The 6,229-nt window shown below is 35.2% G+C and overlaps 1 pseudogene; it reads left to right on the forward strand.

Moving 5' to 3' along the window:
* Positions 1-1,578: 1,578 nt before the first annotated feature.
* LOC101030176 (ret finger protein-like 4A) lies at positions 1,579-2,438 on the forward strand (annotated as a pseudogene).
* Positions 2,439-6,229: the final 3,791 nt, after the last annotated feature.

Raw genomic sequence — 6,229 nt, forward strand, 5'->3', positions numbered from 1 at the left:
ACAGCATAAGATATAATTAGCAGCATAAACGGACAACCCATAGAGTGGGAGAAAATCTTCATAATCTATACTTTTAACAAAGGACCGACATCCAGAATCTATAAGGACTTAAACAAATCATCAAGAAAAAAACAAACAATCTTATCAAAAAGTGGGATAAGGACATGAAAATAGAAAATTTTCAAAAGAAGACATACAAATGGCCAACAAATATATGAAAAAATACTCAATATCACTAATTATCAGGGAATTTCAAATCAAAACCTATGTGATACCCTCTTACTCCTGCAAGAATGGCCATAAGCAGAAACTCAAAAGTAATAGATGTTAGCATCAATGTAGTGAAAGGCGAACACTGTTACACTGCTGGGGGGGAATGTAAACTAGTACAATCACTATGAAAAACAGTGTGGAGATTCCTTAAAGAACTAAAAGTAGATCTACCATTTGATGCAGCAATACCACTCCTGGACATCTATCGAGAGGAAAAGAAGTCATTGCACAGAAAAAGATACTTTCACACGCATGTGTATAGCAGCACAATTTATAATTGCAAAAATATGGAACCAGTCCAAATGCCCATCAATCGAATAGATAAAGAAAGTATCTTTACACACACACACACACACACACACACACACATGCCATGGAATACTACTCAGTGGTACAAAGTAATGCAATAATGGCGTTGACAGCAACATGGATAAAACTGGAGACCATTATTTTAACTCACTTAGGAATGGAAAATCAAATATCATATGTTCTCACTGGTAAGTGAGAGCTAAACTATGAGGATGCAAATGAATAAGAATGACACAATGGACTTTGGGGACTTGGGGAAAGGGTGGGAGACGGTGAAGGATAAAAGACTACACATTGGGTACAGTGCACATTGCTTAGGTGATAAGTGCACCAATATCTCAGAAATCACCACTTATTCATGTAACCGAACACTACCTGTTTACCAAAAACCTATAGAGTATAAATATACATTTTTCTTTATTTAAAAAATTAGACTTTAAGTTCTGGGGTACATGTGCAGAATGTGCAGGTTTGTTACATAGGTATATCCGTGCCATGGTGGTTCTCTTATTAGAGACCACATGTGTCTCAGACCTACATGGAGGCTCACTTAAGCCAATCCTAGCCACAAAATTGTAATTATAAATAAAATTTAATCTTTCTTTTGTCTTGAAGAACATTCAAGGTGCTCTATGTCCTAATTCAAGCATGTTTCTTGGAAGGCCTGACCTCACTCCCTAATTCTGCTGCTGCTAGGCCACTCTCATATGAACCCCAAAGCCCTCTTGCAAATTTCCAGCCCTCATAGCTTTCTCTTACCTTGTTATTTTTCAAGTGTATCACTTGCTTATTTGTATAATATTAGTTTTTAGTTTCCCTAAGTTCTTTCTTTTCTTCCTGACTCTTAGATACTATTAATTTGTTATTCTAAATAGTACCGAAAAAGGGGGAAAACTATTTAAGAACCAGTCCTGCGAAGTTTCTCCTATCCCTAGATCTGAGCTGTCAGCAGAAGCAGCTGGAGGCCAGGGGAGGAAACTCGGGAAGACATTTGCTATGGCTGAACACTTCAAACAAGTAATTAGATGTCCTGTTTGTCTAAATGATCTTGAAGAACCGGTGCAACTGGAATGTGGATATGCCTGCCGCCTCCAATGCATCAATTCATTGCAGAAGGAGCCCCATGGGAAAGGTGCACTATGCCCCTTATGCACTGTGTCCTCTCAGAAGAATGACATCAAGCCCAAGTACAAGCTGAGGGCACTGATTTCCATCGTCAAGGAACTGGAGCCCAAGCTGAAATCTATTCTAAGGATGAACCTAAGGATGAAGAAGATTCAGTTGGATATAACCTTGGATGTGGACACAGCCAGCAACTATTTTACCATTTCTGAAGACCTGAGGTGCATCCGATGTGGGGATTTCAGACAGAAAAAGAAAGCGCAGGCTGAAAGATTCAGCTCCGCGCTGTGTGTCCTGGGGACCTCTCGCTTCATTTCCGGCTGCCCTTACTGGGAGGTGGATGTGGGCACCAGCAAACTATGGGATGTGTGTGTTTGTAAGGAATCTGTGAATCGACAGGGGGACGTTGTACTTTCTTCAGAACTTGGCTTCTGGACTGTGGGTTCCAGAAAAGGATAGACCTTTGCCGCCAGCACTAGGCTTTTCTCTGGGTGAGTCCCCAGTTGCACAGAGTGGGGATTTACCTGGATGTAGGTATGAGGTCCATTTCCTTTTATAATGTTAGTGATGGGTGCCATATCTACACATTCAACGGCATTCCTGCTATCGAGCCACTGCGTCCATTTTTTTCTCATAAAAGTGAAACTCAAGATGATCAGAGCTTCCTGAGTATCTGTCCTGTGATCAATCCAGACAGTACCAGTCCCCCAGTTTATTCTGGGAAAAGGAAATAAACATTTGAACATAATCATCGATAGCAAGTTTCTGTGTGCCTGTAGCCAGAGCTAAGAACATTTCTGCTAGATACATATAGGTACAAAGGGATAGAAGAGAAACATCAGTCATTTTGTAAACCACGAACAGAAAGCAATTATATTAATTAGGGGAAAATTACATTTTACATACAAAGTTTGTCATATTTTCTTTGGGGCTTATGTTTATTCTTTTGTTCAATAAATAATTGAAAATTAAAAAAAAAAAGTTTCTCTTATCCCAAGAAGGAGTAATAGAGGGCTAACGTGAAAACTCTGTCAGGTTTATAAATCGTATCTATTTCACAATGGTAAAAAGCAATTTACATTTCACAAAAGACTTTGTGTACATATTTTAATGGCTATGGAACATTAATGTAGCAACATTTTTTTAATCCTTTCTCTGCTTTCTCTAGTGTTGGATATTTAGGTTTTATCTAATGTTTCATTTTCATAAATAATGATACAATCACAATTTGATGCATATAGATTTTTTTTTCTTAGACATATAGACATTTGTTAGAATATATCACAGAATTATGGTGTCAGAGAGTATGAATGCCTTTCAGACATTTGACATATTTTTAAGAGTACTAAAAATTCAAAAGACTAGATTCATGTATTCAATAGTATTAAGAGAATAATTTTACTGTACCTTGACTATAATGTTTATGAATTTAGTAGACTTTTCAAATATAATAGACTTGACATGTCACATCATCGTTTATTTACATTTGCATTTCTTTGATCACTGATGATTTTGAGTATCTCCTCTAAGTTCAAATCTTGGATGAATTTTCTTGTCAGAAAATTGTTTACAGCACATTACTGACCCAGTTATGAATCTTACTGTGAAGGAAAGGACTCTTTTCATTAAAGATGTATGCATTCTATGTAACTTATTTCCACTCATTTATGTCTTCCCATCTATTTTTAAAGGGCTCAAAAGTCATAATGTTCATGGGATAATTAGTGAACTTTCAAATGCATAATAGATTATAGGAATTATTATTATACTTGGAAGTAATTTCTCAACTCTTTCAAAATACCAAGCATTAAAGAATAAGCATCCCTTTTCAATGCTATTACAATTTCTTCCACTCTAAAAACATTGAGTGGAATCCTTTCATAAACAGCAGAACTGGGGGCTCCAGCTGAAAACAGCACCAGGTATCTGTCTTCCTTTCCCCTGACAGACACAGTAGAATTTCCACAGTTAAGACAATATTTTGTCCCAGTTATTAAGCTGAAAAAATATCTAGAAGTAACTATGTAACACCATCGTATAAAAAGAAAATTTATTTTTAAATACAAAAATTGAAATAATTTAAGATATTAAAGATAATAAACAGATATGTTATTTAACTTTTTTTTTTACAATACATGGTCACCATCTAGTATCCACCTGTGGGTAAGGAAAGTGAAAGAAATAAAAGAAAAAGAAAACCAAAATTTGTGGTTTGTCTACCAGATGCATCAAGGATTGAACTACTGGCTTGGGTCAAACAATAGGCAACAGACAAAGCTGTAGTTTGAACAGATATAGTATGACTCCAGAATCTTATGTCTTAATTTATTTACCACCATTAAAATCATATTCCATAAGAATATTTCCAAGAATGTTTTTTCTTTACTTACTTAGAAGATGAAGTATTCATAGGCAGAAATCCAGTAACTCTTTTACCTGGCTAATGTTACAATGGACACTATTTATTGCCATTTCAATAAGCTCTTTTCACAGTAAGACTCTGGCATCTTAGAACCTGCATCTCTATAGGTAAAGCCCTATCTCACTCCTGCCATTTTCAGTATTACACTCAGTCCTTTCATTATAGTAATTTTATTTATCCTTCTACATATCTTTTGAATTGGCTCTCCCTGGGGGAATGAATGATTTCCTAGTTATTGATTCTTCTTATAATTTTAGTTGTCATCATGGCTGGCCATGTTATGGAACTTGGACAGCTCCCAAACCATCTAAGTGTCTTCCTTCTTTCTATGGTCTTTCTTTTCTGAGTTTTCATTTCTGCCTTCTAATTGTTCTTCCTTAGTTTCCTTGATTATGTGCTTTTTCTGCCCAAGCCTTCAATATGAGAGTTTTCAATCATTGTACTCTGTTTTGCACCACAAATATTGTCTCCAAATAAATTTCATCTAATATTAAAGGTTACAACATTAATGTACATGCTACAGCTCAAAAATCTGCATAAAAAGTTCTATCTCTCCCTGGAATCATCTAGAGAACTGCTTACTATACATCACTTCAAAAATGTCTGTTTAATTATGTCTAAAATTATTAATTACATGATCTCAAGAAAACCTCCTGTATTCCCTATCCCAGAACCTGACGTGAGCTACACTCAGAGACTTAAGCATAGAATCTAATTTTTATCCTTAGGATCTCTTTGTCTCTCACCTTTGCACCCAACCAATCAACACATCCTACATGTGAGGAATGTTACTATAACTTCTCTCATGGAGTACTTATCTCCGTTGAAATCTATTCTCCAAACCTCCTTTACACCAAATTTTTCTAAAACAAGAACTGACCAAACCACTTCCCTGTTGAAAACAGTTGCTGGCTTCCTGTTAGCTATAAGACAGAACCCAAGTTTAGCAAACAAAAAGCTGTATGGAGCTGGGGTTGGACAACCTCTCTAATGTAATGACCTCTTTGTTGTATGCCACTTGTGGTTACATGTTCACTTGTGTTACATGTTCACACTTTACTATGCAATTTGACATTCTGCTCATTCTGCTGAGGATGGCTTTTCAATTTCTGTCTATAAGGATAATGCCTACTAATACTAAAATATATTTTTTTTTCCTTCTCTGGGTGGTATGCATTTCTTTTTAGTACTTTTGTGCTGGGCATTACGGTATTAGCACTCCATATAGTCTCGTGATTAATAGTTGATCAGTTAATTCATATTTCTGTTACTTTCACTACTTCATAAGGTAGTAACTCACAGCATAATATCTAGCACAGAGCAATGTTCAACATATGGTTTCTGAGCCTCACTGAAATTTCATTAATTCCTTAAATATGAAGCAAAAGAAATATGTTGCTTTCTGATGCTATAAAATTCCATTGTCAGTTAAATCAATAAAAATTATTGCTCAAGTAAATTAATGGGAATGAGAAAGCAGTCACTTCATATCTGTTTATTCAGTTGGTGTGTCATGATAAAAACATTATTTTAGTTGGAAAAAACCTGTCATTTTAGAGGAGAAAATGCATATTCTCTTAATTGTTTGCCTTTTTCTACTTATTTTGGTGAAGTTTAAATAGACCTTGAATGGCATGGTTTGCCCTACTTTCTTATCCATGTGGGAAGGAAACACTGAACAACTGGTATACTTTACTATCTAATGTTTCAAGGCAATTATTTAAGACCTGTGATGGTCACTGTCATGCCAAACTTCCTCTGTTTACCCAGAGGTAACACAGTGACATTCATCAACATGTTGCAAGGTAGTTTTAGCTTGAAAGTATAAACCTTTAAATATATAATATTTAATTTACTTTGTTTGATTTAAAAATATTTTATACTTAAAATTTTATTTTCAACTTAGCTAATTGCTTTTGGAAAATTACACCATTAGTTTTCACATTTCTCTATATGGTAAACCCTGATATGTAACTCTCATTTATCAATGATATTCAATACAAGATGAATTATGTTTTAAGACATAATGCTCTGGGTAACAGTTGTCTTTGATAATGCTCAAATTAAGTGTAGAATGTATATGATAAAGAGTGGAAGTAAAAA

This window comes from Saimiri boliviensis, chromosome 3, assembly GCF_048565385.1.
Source record: "Saimiri boliviensis isolate mSaiBol1 chromosome 3, mSaiBol1.pri, whole genome shotgun sequence".
In the NCBI taxonomy this organism is placed as follows: Eukaryota; Metazoa; Chordata; class Mammalia; order Primates; family Cebidae; genus Saimiri; species Saimiri boliviensis.